Source organism: Anser cygnoides, chromosome 8, assembly GCF_040182565.1.
Source record: "Anser cygnoides isolate HZ-2024a breed goose chromosome 8, Taihu_goose_T2T_genome, whole genome shotgun sequence".
Classification (NCBI taxonomy): domain Eukaryota; kingdom Metazoa; phylum Chordata; class Aves; order Anseriformes; family Anatidae; genus Anser; species Anser cygnoides.
The window spans coordinates 8814348-8831893 of record NC_089880.1 but is presented as its reverse complement, the minus strand read 5'-3'; the positions used below and the strand labels follow the sequence as shown (position 1 = coordinate 8831893).

The 17546-nt window shown below is 35.2% G+C and overlaps 1 long non-coding RNA gene across 1 annotated transcript in view; it reads left to right on the top strand.

Annotated features, from left to right (window-relative positions):
* Positions 1-17546, top strand: part of LOC136791398 (uncharacterized) — a 315666-nt gene that overhangs the window by 251926 nt on the left and 46194 nt on the right. The window contains exon 5 of the long non-coding RNA XR_010833355.1: positions 1478-1619. This is a non-coding gene — a long non-coding RNA (uncharacterized lncRNA). The remainder of the gene's footprint in view (positions 1-1477; positions 1620-17546) is intronic.

Below are 17546 nucleotides of genomic sequence, written 5' to 3'. Positions count from 1 at the left end.
CTCCCCCCTTTTCAACTACTTTTTCCTTTAATTTTTTCATTAATTTTGGCACACTAGAAGCATAAATAATATTCGAAGTACATTTCTATTAGTGATCTATTTTGTCATTCATTTTGACATTTCATTTTGTCTTTAGCTTCAATTTATATGTTGCTGGTTTCTACTGGCACAGTTCTTTGAGAGGTATCTGTAGTAATGTGAAACCTGTTTTCCGCAGTCACTCAAAGTTAATGATGATAATGGGAATAGGATTCCTCAAATGAGCTAGAGTTGCAGAATTGAGGGTTTCTAATCCTGAATCAAGATGAAGCATTTATATTTCTCATGTTTTTATACATACAAGTAAGACTTAGACTAACAAACATCAAAGTAGAGAAAAGTGTTAGATTATTTCTGCCTATTTTGCATGTGGAAAAGTTGTGGTTTAACCATTCAACATCATTTAAACTTTTCCTCTTTCATCAACTTCAGCAAAAATTAAGTTTGGATTTGAATGTTATAGGTGGGGAGCTTGTGGGTGTCTTACTGAGAGTACATAGACACACAACTGTAAATGCAGCATTCTTCAATCCTTGGTAAACTGATGCTCACCCAACATCCAGAAAACTAGTCCTATAGCTTTGTATGGTAGAGATTTTTAAAAACCCTCGTTTTATGAGTTGAAATAAGGAAACTTTTGTTATCAGGCAGTTCTGAAAAATGCTACATACATTCTTAAACACTATTTAATTTCATATTGCTGTCAAGTCTGTTCTTAAGTGTCATAATTTAATGCACGGAAAATAATTATGTTTGTGACAGACACTCTGCTTGTTTTTCTTTGAGGTTTTTCATTTTGACTGCTTGAGTGATGGTTCTTATTTTTTTTAAATGTAAAAATTTAGTGAATGTATATACGTTTAAAAAAGTGACATCAGAAATATATTTTTTTTTCTAACAGCACTACACACAAAATAGATCACTAATATAAATGTACTCGGAATATTCTTTATTCTTCTAATGTGCCAAATAATATAAAATCTTTCTGGAAGATCTGATTGCTTATCTCTGTGGAGGCTGGAGAACTACTTGATCTAGTTATCTGCTGATTTATTATTTAATACTGATCTTACTGCTTGCAACAAGAAACTGAGCTGAAAAAAAAAGTGATTTTGAATAGAAGCAGAATGAGAACATGAGAAATGTGGTGCTCTGTTCTCTTATTTTGTTACACTGCTTATACATCTTACCTACAACCTGGAAATAACTGTAATGTGCATCAGTTAGAAAGATGAAATTTTAATCCAATGCAACCACTCATTTAGGCAATCCCCCTTTACCTGTGCTTAAGGGGGTATAAACTGTTCATGCTGATTTATCCATGACTAAAAACAACAAAACAAGCGATCAGTGCACACACACAAACACACAAAAACCAAAAGGAACAAGCAGATTCTTTTTTCTCCCTGTATTTATTAACTGTGTTTATTTCTTATAGGTATGAAGAAATGCAGCTTTGGTAGATGCTCTCCACAAAAAACAGCTATTAATACAAAATATGCACTGGAAACAACGTGAAACAGCTGTGAATATTAATGACAACGATGGCTTCCCAGGGTACTCCTGACCAAAGCCTACATGTGAGTCACATTAATTTTTTTTCTAAAACTTCAAGTGCGTCATTTACAACCTACACCTGATAAGAGATGGAAAAGGAAAAAATGAGATCTCTGTGAAGTCACAGATTTTCTTGCAGAAGCTTAGGTGTTATGATGGGGAGTAGGAGGATTGCAAAATTTGGTCAGGTTTCCTGAAAATAGATTTGCTGGGAAGTCCAGGTTTCCATGATCCATAGCCTCAGGATAGCCATCACCCACACTATATTTGAGGTTTGCACTGTGAAGTTGATGTAATAATTGACACTGGGAAAGCTAATATAAGTAGCCTTTAGAAAGGAGCTTTGAGATTTTGGGTACTTGCAGCATTTGATCTGAAACGAAATGGGTTTGGAAGTTAGAGTTGAACTTGCACCTTCAGCTTGGATATTTCTGTTGTTAATATCTTTTACTCCGGGTAGAATGTAATTTTTATTATTTTTTTCTTTTTTCTTATTTATTTTCAAGAGCTCTACTCAAAATCCTGCTGCAAAATGAGGATAGCACAGTTTCAGCACTGATGACTCTAATGGAGTAATAAGGGAAAATAAATTGGTGAAACTGCAAAAGTTAGAGTGTTAAAGTGAAGAAAAATAGCTTGGGGGGTGGGGGGAGGAAGGAAATCATTCTTTTCTGAAGAGTTATCTCTGACTCATTGTAGATAACCCCTTTCCTTTGACAGTCTGTAAAGGATCTTCATGCCCCATAGGAAGTATTGTATCTTAAAAGCTTTTCTGAGCTCGTTCGAAGAATGCTGATATGCTGTCAGTATAGAAGTGCATATGTTGTTTCTTTACAGTGAAATAGGTAAAAGGGAAGCCTTTATCAAGGGCTTCCAGAAGAAGCATGCAGGACCGAGAAAGCTCATTCTCAGTAATACATACACATAGGAAGATTGTGTGCTCCTTAGTGATGTCACTGAAGGAAGCAATGATGGCTCATTTTTAATTTTCTGGCACTCATATGGAAAAAGCTCATTAAAAATTCCAAAGCTACAGACAGTGTAAAAAGCTTCAAATTTTAGCACCAGGCAATTAATCTATCAGCTGTTCATTTATATGCATGGTACACTTACGAGCTGCACCTTTCAGTTGTTTAGGCTGTCAACATGTATTCTATGATGAAAAAATGAGGAATCCTATAAAAGGTCTTTTATTGAGTTTATAGGTCCTGGCAATAAATAACTTTATTGGACTGATATAGGCAATTATGATCAGCATAGGTTATCTTAGCAGTTTGCATTCCTTGGCAAAGGCTCTGATTATACAATTCCTTTCTGTCCATTGTATCATTGGAATATTGAACTACAAATTGGCTTGCGTTCAAAACCCATCTTATTCATGACCCTGCTACTCTGGGTTTGTACCTTCTGCTTAGATCTCTTCTAGATCTCTGGCAGGCCCACACATCTGAAGTAGAAATCTCATAAATCTTTTAGGTGCGCACTGTGGTGAGAGACCATTATGGAAGCTGACAGAGCTATCCGACTTTCATGGCTGTGAAATGCTTGGCTTCTCTTTAACAATCTGTTTCCTAGTTTATTTAGCATTTTGTAGAGATCTGTATCTGTTTTACTGAAACTTGAGAATAAATAGTCTCTGAAGCTGCTTAGGGAGTCAGAGGCAATTGTGATAAATACGAAGAGCAGCTCAAAACTTATATATGTTCATCATTTGGACTCAGGGTTTAATTTAGAGGACTTTCTCCTTAAGTTTCAATATCTACCACACTGAAGTCTATTTAATAACAAATGTGAAAGGTAAAAGTAGAGAAACTGATTATTTGTTTACCGAGAACATCTAAATTGGGAGAATTGAAAAGAGCTTACAGCTTTGCTGTTAACCATCTGCTTTAACCATTGAAAATACACGTTATGAATTATAGCACGAGTTTTGTTTTATAAGTGCCTTTACCCAGTTTTGAGGAGGGGAAAAAAAGGTGTAGTGAAAAGTATAGTGGCTTTTTATGTGGGGGAAAGAAATGGGCTAAATCTACCCTTTGACAAGCCAGCAGAACTGTCAGTCTGAATGCTGCACGTTGAGCATATACGTGATCTGTACCTTGTTTTAATGTAATTAGTGCTAAATAGCTGAGAAAGGAGACAGATTATGCTATGTACAGCTGTGATCTGAAATTATAAATTTGTCTTACCATTACTTAAATAGTTTACTTACTCCAAAAATTTGTCTCACAGTTGGCTCCCTACTTAAGAAATAAGATACTATTCGATATAATCAAGATAAAAGACTCCAACTCACCAGCTGACTTCCTAGTACAAATTCAGTTGGACTGAGTTCTGGGCTCACTAATACTTAAACCAAATCTAGTACTTGAGCAGCAAGCTGTCTACTGTTTGTTTATACTGTTTGCACACTCAACTTGAACATAACGTGATTGCAGTCCTCCTATTTGCATCTCTATTTCTTTCTAAAACATGTTGACTAGGTTGTGTCCTGTTCTGTGGTGAGAGATCTCTGAGACACTACAAATGTAAATAGACAACTCTTTTTGTATAATTTTTGAGTCTGCTGTGTATTAGTGATCCTGCATTTCAGCTCATGAGATCTCAGCATCTAGATTGCATAAGCAAGTCAATTTAACTGTTTGTTTATGGAAATTACGTAGATGGAAATAAGTGTTAATGTTTGTATAGATGAACAATACAGTATCCTGGGGTACCCTGTGAATCCTATTCGTTTTATCCAGAAAAGAATTATCAACTGAGTTTCAGTAAACACAACATTTTTTAATAGGTATTTCATTAGTTTAGGAAAGCTGGTAAATTAAACTATCCTTTTTTATATCCTTTGAAGAGGTGGTGAATATTTCACAAGCATAAAGACCAACAGAGTGCTGATGCTTGTGCCAAAATATTTGTCTGAGCCAAGCATAGCTCAAGTTCATAATGAGGATTTTCCAAACTGCCCAACGTGTACCTTTTCATATCCATTTCATGTTTTTCTGGCTTGACTTCATTCTTGTCTGTCTTTAATATCAGCAATATTGGAAAAGTAAATCTGGTGCTTAAGAAGATAGTTAAATATATGCTCATGTATAGACTCTTTGAAAACAGAACCCCCCAGGTACAAGGCCCTACAGTTAACTATGAAGGTGCTGTTGAAGCCTAGTATATTTTTCCTTGTTACCTCTACAGGAAAAAAAAAAAAAAAAAAAAAAAAAAGAAGATTAGTGTATCTGCTGGCACTCTAGTTAAATATCTTCCATTGCTCCTCAATTCCAACCCCTGTTCATACCCCCACCCCCCAATCCCTTTTTTAAAGGAGCAACCTAACAAAGTTAAGTTCTTTTCTCAGAAGTTTTTTTGTTTGTTTGTTTTGTTTTCTTTTAATATTGGATTCTACTGTACACGCATGTAAAGTACAAGGCATAGGCACAATCTGAGCCATGAAATCCTGGCCTCTCTGAAGTCAGTGGGAGTTTTGCCATTGCACAATGGGATCTGGATTTCAACCAAAGCATTTAAATGGATTTAAGTCATGCATAGACCCTTTGCAGTTTCCCTGTACAAAGATAAAATTCTCCCAGAGGACAGATTAGTGAACTAATATGAATCCTGATATATAGTGATTTCCAGCAGGTGATACTGGCACCCTGAAGAACAGAATTCTGAATAGTTATTTTAATTAATTTCTTAGAGAACTGCTTTACATATAGAGAAACCATAGAAAATTCCTCTTAAAAGAGAGTGGTCAATTAGAAATGTATGTACATATAAATTGGAAGAAACATTTTCTATTAAAAATAATATTTTCTAGTAATTTTTGAGGGTATCAACCTTGCCATAACTATCATGCTTTCTGCATGAGAGCTAACATCGAATTTATTGCAATGCTGCTATGTAACTACTATACTTTCTCTCAGCCGAACTTTAAAATTACTTTAATGTGATTTGTATTTAGGGTAAGGTAATTTCACCTTATTTTTCTGTTTTAATATATATATATATATTTTCAATGGGAATTTGAGAAGACACCATTAAGTGAACTACTTTTTTTATATCATCCTGCAATGAGTCTTAATGGTGCCATGAACGATAGTGAGGATTTTCATCTCTGATCTGTTTTGGAGACAAATGTTTAAAGAGCATTTTCAGGTACATCTAGGAAGTGCAATATATGCATGGAATAATCATTATTATTAGGCTAGTTAGTGTGTAAGTTGATGAATTATGTTGTTGTGGACATCTTAGAATGATTTGGCTCCAAACTTGGGCTTGAGCTACTCAACATGAAGCTCAAGTTAAGATCTTATCATTACCCATTTATGGAAGAACTACTTAGCATGAAGCATGACCTTGCTTTTTTTTCTTTGTATCCACTGTTACTTCCAAACAAGTACTAACAGTTCTTTAATGTTAGAATTGAACTAGAGTATCAGTTTGTGGTTTATTACTGACTGCCATAATTCTTTGAGAATATAAATGCTAGTTCTAGATCATCTTACTACTGAGGCTGGATCTTTGCTGAAAGAATGACATTATTTGAAGGAGAAGTTAATTCTCTTATTATTGAGGATGCTGCTGCAAATCTTGGACTTCCCAAAATGTGCTTCTGTGGGAAAATAAAGTCATGTCATTTCACTCTTACTAACCTAAGTAAACTCTGGCTAAATTATGAAATTTAGTGTTTACCAATCTGTGTCATTTTTCCTGATTTGTGGCTTCATTCACCAGTTGAGTGAATTAGGGCTCCCCTTAATTGCTTTTTACTTCTAAATTTATGATGAAAATTTTGTTTTCTGACTACTTCTGCTTACAGTATGACAGAAATTCAATTAATATCATACTCAGCTTTAAATGGGGAGTTCTTGCTGTAAATCATCTGTGTGAAACCAAGACGTCTGAAATTTTCTTTCACTAAACTGAATCCCCCAGGCTTCCTGCCATGCATCTGTAATCCCCTTTGGTCTGACACAGCTTGCAATATTGGTCACCAAAGCTGGAAGTACTGCTGTTACTCTGGGAAAAAGTGCTACATTCTATATTAGCGACAACCCTAAATAAAAAATCTGTGCAACATTCAAAGAAAATGGAGGGGGGGGGGGGGGTGGCTTCATGAAGTGCAGCATGAAAAAAATAGGACGCTTACCTAGCTGGTAATACAGGCGTAAGTTATCTGTAAATATTGCTTAAAATCAGCAATAGTAGAACTCTCAAAAAAAGCATTTCAGTGATTCTTCCAAACGTCTATAATTTCTGCTATAAGAACGTCACATGCAAAATTTCTAGGACCTTCTTTTCAAATGGAATACTATATAACCTGCTTTCTCTGCACAGATCCATCTGCGAAGCTTACTTGAAGGTAGCTGTAAACCCAAACTGCTTTCCTGTTTCCATTTTGGTATACTAGTACAAGCAGGAAGTTGATCTGGAAAGATGAAACATGCACCACCTCAGCAGATAATTATATGGCTTCCTTCTGACTGATGTGAACTTGCTCCCACTACAAGTCTCATTCACTCCTCTACTTCCCCTGCAACTTCTTAAGAGCAGAATATTGTTGATGTGAGGTCCTGTTTACCTTTTTAGAGCCATATCCTTCTCATCTTTTATGATTCAGCTAGTTGAAGGTTTTTTATTTTTGGATCACCATTCTAAATCAGTTACTGTGGGTTCCTAAGACCATAGGGTTCTAGTTGCTTTTTCTACAGCACAATAGATACTGGAGCAGGTGAAAATGGGAGGAAGAAAAATTAACAGCTTATTATACATTGCACTTTTAATCAATTACTTAAAAACCAAGCTACTGATGTGAATAATTTATATTTAGACATGAGATTAGACTTCAAAAGTCAATAGAATAAAGTTTTCCTCTTTCTGTATTAACAAGTGATTATTCTTTTTCCAGCACTTCCAAAGGAGCAAAGTTTTAGTAAAAATCCACTTAACTGAAAAGAATGAGAAATAACGTAGTTTCTGAATCTTAACACTGCAGTTCAAAACCATATCCTCTTTCATGTAGTACTGGAACAGTTTTTAGCTTCTGAAGAATTTATGAAGAAGTTTCTATATCCCATTCAATCCCAACTCAGTACAATTGAAAAATGTATAAAGAAACCAAGAATACATTTGAGGAAGAGTTTCTGTACACACCATAGTGGGGGGGGGGTAGGGGGGGTGGGGAGGAGGGTTGGATGACACAAAAACAACATTTTATGTAGCTAGATGCTGTAACACGCATTAACTTTAAACCTTGATGGATATTTAGAAGGACTCTAGAATTCTTAAAAATAAAAAAAAAAAAAAAGTTCAGTTGATTGATAATGAACCTCACAAAACAGAGATTTAATCTGGCAGACATGAATATTTATTTTCTGAACATTTCAAAACTTTCTGTAATAATCTTCTTGATTTCTGAAATAATTCACTAAGTATTTCCTGTTATTGATTTCTATTTTTGATTTGAAGGATGACTGAAAATAATTTGAAGAGCTTTTGATTAACTTCTGCCTATTTGTACTACGCATTATGTATAAATAGGCTGTCTTGCTCCTCAGTAGCTCTTCTTCAGATATGAAAAATGCCATTGAAATAAAATGGAATTAAATTTCATTATTAAGTAATGTTTAATGTAATCATCAAAAAATCCATGTGGTATGGTTGACATGTGGTAGTTATTTTTTTGCATCTAACTCATATTTCTTATACCTATTTTAAAATAGTCTATAATAAAGATTTGTGAATCAACAATACAATAGGAACATGTTGTTTTGAAAGGCTTGGTACAGATTCCTAAAACTAGGATTTTCATTTATAGTAATTCAGCATAGCTCTAATGACAGTAACAAATTTTCTGCTCCTGCTAAAGATTTAACCCATATTCTTGAGGCTGTATCTTTCAGATGCAAGTGTGCTTTTCCTACTGGAATCAATAATATATTACAGCACACTTGAAAGCAGAATTTGTCATGGAAATATTCAGGTTATGACTAGGCTTTTTGGTGTTATTTAATTTGCTTTAGTAAAAATGAAAAAAATACCACGCACCAGGCACAGGCACATGGGGGTGAGCTGGTAGGATCCCTTGCAGCAAGAGGTGTATCAGCAGCAGCCATGGGGAAAACCAAGTCCAGAGTGCTTCTAAAACTAGTCCCAGAGTAATTGCTGTGACTCTGACTTCTGTGAGTGTTATCCTGTTGTGAGTTTCAGAATGGTCACTGCAGGAATTACAGAAAGGTTTTTTCCTGTTGTTTACAGAGAAGGTCAGTTATACAAGCTATTCATTTATCATCATAAGATCTGAGACAAAGTGTAGCCAGTTCAATGGCAAGGGAAGCCAAAAATGAAGTGGGCATCTCACTTCAATTGTGCTTTTCTGGGGTTTATGTAGGCTTTTCTGTGGACCAAAACCAGTAGGTCCAAAGTGCCAGAACCAGTTCTGGCTCTTCCAGGTGAGTGTTAAATACAGGGTGCCAGGACATTTCAGCTTATTCAGATGGGTGTGAAGTATCTACATACCTGTTGGTCATCCTATTCTTTTCAGTAGTTGCAGACTGAAATCTGTGTTGTCTTAGTTTTGTATGCAATTTTATACAGCTATACCAAGCGGATATCATAAAATACATCCCCTAAATCAAACAGTCTCAGGATGTATTCAGGTACATGGCAAACAGAGCAAAATCACAAATACAGCTTCATTTTACAAAATCCTATTTCCGAAATGTGGGAAGAGGTTAGACCCTTCTTTTTGAATGCTGTCACCTGAAAGCATGGCTCAGAACGAGACCTTGACTTGCATCTACCTAGCTCTTACCTGAGCTGAGAAAATGAGCAAAACACAGATATTTGCTACAGAATAGGCTTACCTGAAAGCTCTGGCCTACATCTGTCTTGATGTGATGTTTTAAATACATGTGGGAAAGAAGCACAGATAAACAACTTTGTGTTCTTTGTAACACATTTGGGGCAGGAAGTCAAAATGTGGCAGTAACCCACAGACTGATACTCAGTCATCAGCAGGAAAATCAAAGAGATTGTTCTGTGGCTGATAAGGCCTTGGGCCTGTGGCAGCCACCTAAGCAAGGACACCCACACCTGGGCACGTGGCTCTGCAGATGTCTGAGCCAGTGGTGGAGGTATGGTGCACAGGCTGGGCCACCAGGCAGGACCCAGACATGCAGGGTGGTGAGGAGTGCCCAGGTCCTGTTACCCTGGGTTAATGGTATGCTGGTTTGAACTGGACTGGAGGAGCAGGAGCCTCTTTTGCTGTGCCAGTAATGTGTGTGAGAAATCTTAGACTAGAAATCACTATCTACTCCCATACCTGTCTTAGCTAATAAACAATGACAGGGATAAGTAATATCATCAGTAGAGTGCTAACTGTTACACTAATGTTTGTGATTCAACTCTGTGGAGTTGCTTGTTGTGTACATTTAAATATATGCACTTTCAATATGAACATGCTGTTCATACTTTTTCTCTGAAAAGATGCTTTGAGCAAGACATTGGGGCAGATGACCTTCAAAAGCAATTTGTTCTGTGCATTTTTTCTTCAATAGATTTTCAATCAGACCTATTATGTACATGCATATCTTTTTGCAAACAGTAGACCTCATGGAAAGCATTTGCTTTGGGAAGACCTCTGAGAGAAAAGGATGTTAACTGAAATGACTATGAAATGGATTTAGAAATGGATCAATTTTTGCTGTGTTTTTTTTTTTTTTTTTTTTTGACATGCTTTTTAGTGAATCTGGCATGAGGATTGTGTTTGCTTCTAGTAACTGTAAAGGGCCCTAGCTAAGCTGTGTTGGAGTCACTTGGGAGACTCCTTTTGACTTCAAAGTCTCAAACTCTTAAAAAAAAAATAAAAAAATCCAAAAAAACAGTATGCTACTTGGTCTTCAGTTTTATACTCATTAACCAAGAGTGAATCTCTCCCAAAGCAATTTATGAAAGATAATGAAACAACTTAATTTGTCATCAAGATGCTTCAATTTGTGTTCTCAATTGTGTTCATGCTCAATAAAATTGCATCATTATTTATCTCTAATTTTAATTCTTAAGCTAAATTGTTTACCAGAAGGAATTTTTACTGTATCTTTCTTCAACAACATTCTATTAAGCGCAGAGTAAACACTGAAAATAAATCAAAAGCAAATTGAGACACTTGCTGACTTATTGAACTTGTAGTTTCTTCATATACTTTGTTATGCAAGGCAAAGAGTCTCAGTTATTTGCAGCTAATTGTATGTCATTGAAACACTTTAACCTCTTGTAAAACTCAGCGTGGGGAGATGCTGTACATGCAGCACACATACCTGGTAGAACTGAGGCTTGACTCATTCACAAGGGTTGTACATAAATAAACGCTCTTGAAGGAACAGACCAGAGATGGCTCAGCTAACCAGGCTGAGAGAGGGTAAAATGAATTTTGTGATGACGCTGGATTCTGAAAGAGGTATGGAAGGTCTCCCTGCCCCCTAGGGGCAGGTCCTCTTGTGTTCCTCTGCTCATCATCTAGGCAAGTGCCTGCTTTGTACAAGTCTAAATCCAGCCATATCTGTGCCTGCATCTTAGCACTACTTTATCTTCATTGCCTTATGGCAGTTTTGTGCATGCTAAATTACTTGCACTGTACATTTGACTAGGTAGAGCTGTAGCAGGCAAGGAGAATGTAGGCTGCTTTCTCAATCTATTGCTGCTGTGTGATTATGTATATCAGATACTAAACTTATGCCAAAATGTGGGGAGCTGCCCTGCTGAGAAAAACTTTTAGATATGCTACAGCAACTGTACAGCTTTTCTACACTGATAAGTGGTATGCTACAAGGAAAAAGGGTTTGTGGTACCTTGTTGCAGCATGTAAATACTGGTTTAAATTTAATTAAATTTAAATTAATTATTAAATTGATAATAATAATATAATTAAATTAATATAATCAATTTAATAATTAATAATTAATTAAAAAATAATTTTTTAAATAATTTAATTAAATTTAAAAGACCTGATTATAGAGGAATGTATCTAATAGTATGATCACACATTTAAAATGTTAGATAATTAAATATTAGTGGCTGTAGAGTTCAGAATGTAAAATCCTTGCTTTCTTACATATTAAAAACAAAACCTTTCTAGTTCAGTTAAAAGAAAGGAATAAATGGGTTAATCTGAAAACTCTGAATGTGGGAGTCAGAGTAGGGTGCCTTACAGATCTACAATAGATTTATTATTTGTAAAAAGGGGTTTCATACAATATAGCAGTAGAGGAATCAGTACATTGGGATTATATATATTAAATGCTAATTGCAAGGTAAAATGCAGAGTGCTGAAATGCCAAGGACTGCAGAGCAAATAGTGACTGTGTTGCATTTTTGTACATGACTGCCTGAGGGATTTCCATTGCTCCAGAATGGGATATGTTTAGGGAGAGGAGTTGAGGGAGGTAAGGTCTAGAACTTGCTGGGTCTGATGGACTATTTCTGAAGGTTTGTATTGCCTTTTACATAATTGACAGGTTAGACAGTGAGAGCTATAATACGATATAATATTGATGACTCATTTCCATTGAGTAATCTTTCTAGAAAGATAGTGGCAGTGAATAAATGTAAATAAATGATAAATAATGTTTTCTAGTAGTAAACATGCACTGAATAACTGTCTTATTTTCATTAGTCACTTAATATACTGTCTTATAGCTCAGTATTATCCCCAAGGAAAAATAAACAGATTTACCTATTTCAGATTACTGTTTAAACATACCAGTGATCCATGGGTACACAAACATGCATTAATGAAAATAAACACTTAGCTGTTACTCTCTTAAATGTTATGCAAAAATAAAGGTAGATTAAATAATAAAAAAATAACAGAAATAAATATGAACAATGATCTGCAAGCCACAAATCTCATCTTGCATTAATTTAAAACTATATTCAGGCTGCTTGCACTGTCTTCCTCATCTTCTCTCTCACTATTCATCCACCACTAGACACTAAATATTTGAAGAAAAAAAAAAAACAAACTACTATAAAACTGAAATTGTTTCAAGGCTGGAGAAAATGGAAATGTTGAAACCATAACTCTGTTCTGTGTGCACGACTGTTTATTTGAGTGCTAGACCAAAAGACAGCAAATTCCAGAAGGTTTTTAAACCACCATAAGCATAGTGTAATTTAGACCGTGAGCTTAGCATGAGCTTGCTCTGGATAGGCAAATCAAGTGAAGATTTTGATGAGCTGTAGATATTCACCCTTTTGGAACTGAAAATCATTATAGTCAATGAAAGCAGTGCAGAGAGGAGATCCTAATGGATGTTTAATTTTAAGCAGAACTTGAACAAGATGAAAGGAATGGTTTCTTATAATGAGTATGAAGCAGGGAGTTGATTCTACTTTTATTCCTTTACTTTGAGTATCAAGTACGGTATTTATGGGAAAATCTTGGTCAAAATTCATTGTTCTAATCTGCTCTTAGAAACTGAGCAGAATTTGTGCACTGTTCAGTTTTGCAAGTGGTTATTTTAGAGAGGTCGTTTCCCAAGAAATCAGAGGTGCAATGCTGTTGATTTCTGAAAATAATATTAGAGATGAATGAAAGCTGCGCAATATAATCTTACAGGGAAGAAAACTTTAGTAAATGGACTAGAAGGATAAGTGATTTAATCCCAGCAGCAGGTTAGTCAGAATATGGTCTAAGAACACTTTTTCATGAAACTATCACTTTCCAAAAAACATGGTCACTTTTTTTATCTATTTCAAAGAAGAAAACTTCATTTTTAAGTATTTGTTACAAAATTAAAAAGAATTCAAGGTCTGTATGAAAGAAAATACTGATAGAAGAGGCAAATCTTGCAGATGTGGAGATAACTGTTCTATTGTATCCAACTAAAAAATAAACTATTTAGGGTATGTTCCAGGAAACCTCGAGGGGCTGAGTTCTCCCCAGGGTAGAGGCATTAAGAATTCTGTGGGTGATAGAACTTCCTAACTATTTGCAGAGACTTCTGTGCCTAGCCCTGAAAACCCTTTTTCCTAGCTAGAACTTTCCACCAAATTTGTGGAAACCTTTTGCAAAGGACTATTCAGGAGGCTTCATGGGAGATTATGAACAAAGGCTGAATAAACAACTATTTTAATGTATTTTTAAACTCTGTGGTACTGAGGTTCATCTGTAAACAAATCATTAAAATGTTGTTTGCTCTTTCCGTCAGTGAGAACTTCCTAATTTAAATCTGCAACCTTTATATTTTAATCATTAGCTCTTAAAGATACTCATGTCTCATTTTTTCATGCATTTTCCACTTTGCATTTAGTTACTTACAGCAGAAATTGACTATCACTGCTGTTTTGTACATACATTTATCAGTCTTCAATTTTTGAGGTTTTAACTTGAATAGTGAAATAAAGGAAAAAATTCAAGATTATTGTTCACCAAGTTTTTGAGTTATGCTTAATTCTTTTTTTTTTCTCTGAATATTACCTTAATACTTATTTCCTGTATATTAAATGAAACAATTTATTTTACTCTTTGATACTTGGGGTCACAGTCCTGAAGATCTGCATAATACTAATATAAGTGCAAGTACATAGGCAGTGGAAAACATGTAGTTACACGCATGTACAGAGACTCTGTGTGCACCTTAGCAGACAATATGCATGCCAATATATCTTCCACGCAATGTGGGCTTTGTTAAAAGAATGTGAAATTCCACAAAGAATAGTTCCTGTTAAGTAATTACATCCATTAGCAAGAAGAATACTTGGCTATATCTTAATTGTCATCCCTTTTCTTAAAGAGGCAAAATGATCATCTCATAACTACCTGACTTGCATTGTCATGTCTTATTACTTGACCGGTTTAACAACATACAGGGCAAATATGCCACAAAGCCAAACCTCTCAATGTTAATTGGTCAGTAGATCAGGAAGAGTACATTTGGAGGCTGAAAGTGTTTGTGTCTCAGAAAGGAAGCACCATCTTACAGAAATAGGATATTTCTTATTTAGGAAACAATTCTTTTATCTTTATTTTACAGAAAGAAACAATGACTTTTCACTGACTTTGTATAGGCACTTACGTTACCTCCAGTGCATTAAACTCTCAAATAATCACCTCTAAGACAATATCAATTTTAATATGTCGCTGCAATTTCTGATAATGATTAGATATTTTCTCATGGTAGTGATAGGCACAGCAAAAAGTGTAAATAGTCCAGCCAGAGACAAAATGGATACATGTTAGTACACTTATGTGCACATTTTTATTTTTTGGCTATGATCATCATTATCTTTAAAATACCTAAAGAAGTACCAAATTAGAGAGTATAGTGCCTACAGAGTTTGTCATTCAGAGGAAAAACATATTCTAGGTAGTGGTCCAGGCCACCTAATACCTAAGCAGGTCAGCTTTATTTCAAGTGTTGTCTGCATTGTATTTCTTGAATATTGTATTATTATGCATATTTTTCAGCAACTGATTTTCACAGAGAAAAATTCATTCATTTCACAAATAGAAATGTCTGTCTATAAATAATCTGGTCAAAATCATTGGATTTGATGAAATCAAGCAAATATTGAAGTTTTAAATGGTGGCTAAACTGAGCTCTTATCCTAAAGTGCAGAAGGACAAAAGCTCCCCTAATCTTGATTTTCAGATTGTTAAAGTGGGGCATTGTGATCTTTCTGACTTCTCCAGTTTTAAGCAACCTGCCCTAAAATGAGTGAATGCTATACTCATTTGCCTGGGATTTGAGTGAGATTGTTATTCATGTCGTGATATATACATATTCCATGTCCTGATTCCATTCTGTATTCATATGTATATTGTCCGTTGCCAAGAACAGACCTTAACCTTGGCTTCTGTGACAAAGGCATTCCTGTATTTTAGGCTGCAAAACACAAATTTACATGAGAATCACGGCAGTTCCAGGAACCCTCCTCTCATCTACACTTTAATGTGCCAGATCAGGCCTCAATTTGTTACGATATTTAAAGAGGTGATTAACAGTAAACAGATGTTTGAGTCACTTGTTAAACAGAGAATGTCAATGAGCAGTAGATGACATTCTTTATTTTGTAGAATCCAAAAGTACTTTTGTAAAGTAGGGATTTAGCCATATTTTTTTTTTAACCTTCAAATTCATTTTGTCTCTGGAACTATCACTGTAATTGTGTGTCTATTTGCAGAGACTACTCAGAGCCTATAAAGTTCTCAGTTTTATCTTGATGCTTATTAGATGAAATCAGAAAAAAAAACTTAGGAGTAAGGTCAAGAGCTGAAGTTTTGTACCTGGTAAACACCCTGGCTGCTTAGCTGCAGTCATACTCTTCCATGTTCTCTTTCCCTCACTGCTTTTTGCCAGAGGAATGTAGGACAATTTATCTCAACGTAGTTTTTAGGTCATTAAATAGGGGACGAAATCATGGACTTAAACTTTCTGAACCTTTCTGTTTCATGGATAACTTCTGAAACAACTGGTCTTTCATATAAAAGATACAGCCTTCCTAATTCAGTAGAAGTAAAAGATGTAAGTTTCCTGAAAGTTAAGAAACTATTGGTAAGGCTATTCACTTTTGGGTATACCTTGCAGTGTACCAACAAAAGTGATTCTCATTATTGATACTTTACAATAGTGGAGAGCATGCATAATTAAACACCACAGCCTTGTATGAACTGCCATAGACTTCTCAAACAAGGACGAATGCTCCTACTGGGCATTGCTCCTAGTTTAATATCAGCAAAATATATTGGTGAGTGTAGTAGCAGTATTGTGTATCTCAACAGTTTACCAGCCGATCTAGATTTTAATGCCAAGAATATGAAATAGTTATATTTAGGGTCAGGGGGGATCACTACAAGAAATTTTAGTGAGCGCAAACTCTGACATTTAAAAAAGCAAAGGAATACAATAAGTTAGTTTAGGTAAGCTACCAAGAAAACTGTCAAAGGGGGTATCTATTAGGTATTGTGGTGAATTGAAAAATTAGAGGCTGCCTGTATTGGTTTGAGCGTAATTAGGTCAGCAGTAAATTTATCCTTTTAATATAAAACTAATATTTTGAAGTGAACATGTAAGTTTGCATCATTAAAGCAGCAAGCATGTAGACATCTACTTGTCTTTACAAATGCGCTTGAGATTTCCAAAATTAAGGAAGCATCAACAAACATTATTTTGTGAGACTATGACTTACTCTTATAGTTATGCTATAAAATGATGATAATTAAGACTATGTGTGCCATAGCAGGCATACTGCTGACCACCCAAAGATCATGCAACAGGTGCCAACTTAAATGAACTGCCATTTGTATACTTCTGAGAAAGAACATTTAGGGAATTTTTTTAAAATTATTATTATTTTTTTTTTCCCTGTGGAAATATACCATGTGCCTTCTTCAAATGACAATAAATCTAGAATGCACACTGTTGGTAGTGTCACCAAAACCACTGCTGTACTATTTAATTACTAATTCCAAAGTTACAAAAGGAGTGGCATTTTTCAAAGTTGTTCACAACAGTATTTTTTTCAGAATTGTATGAGATCAGCTGTTCAGAGAGCGATAAAAGTGCCATGAGTTTTAATGGAAGCTACATTGCGGCTGTAATTAAAATTAAATTTCTATTATTAGGCACTGGCCTATGCATGGGCAAATATGTATTTAATGTATTTAGATTTATTTCTTATGCATATTTTGAAGTTTTTCCTCATGTCTCATGAAATCCTAGAACAAAGATGAGTGAGCGTAATGAGATTTCAGTGTTGCGCAGAATCCAGACATTCCCTAATGTGATGGCAGCTGGTACAGAAAGACAGAGCTGATTCCTTTTAATCTTGATAAAATTGGTCTTTTAATTAGGTAGTACCAGACTGTTTTCAGTCATTTGGAGGATTATTTAATTGTATTTCATTTCTAGAAATCACAGTATTGAATAGATCTTTTTACACATATAAACACA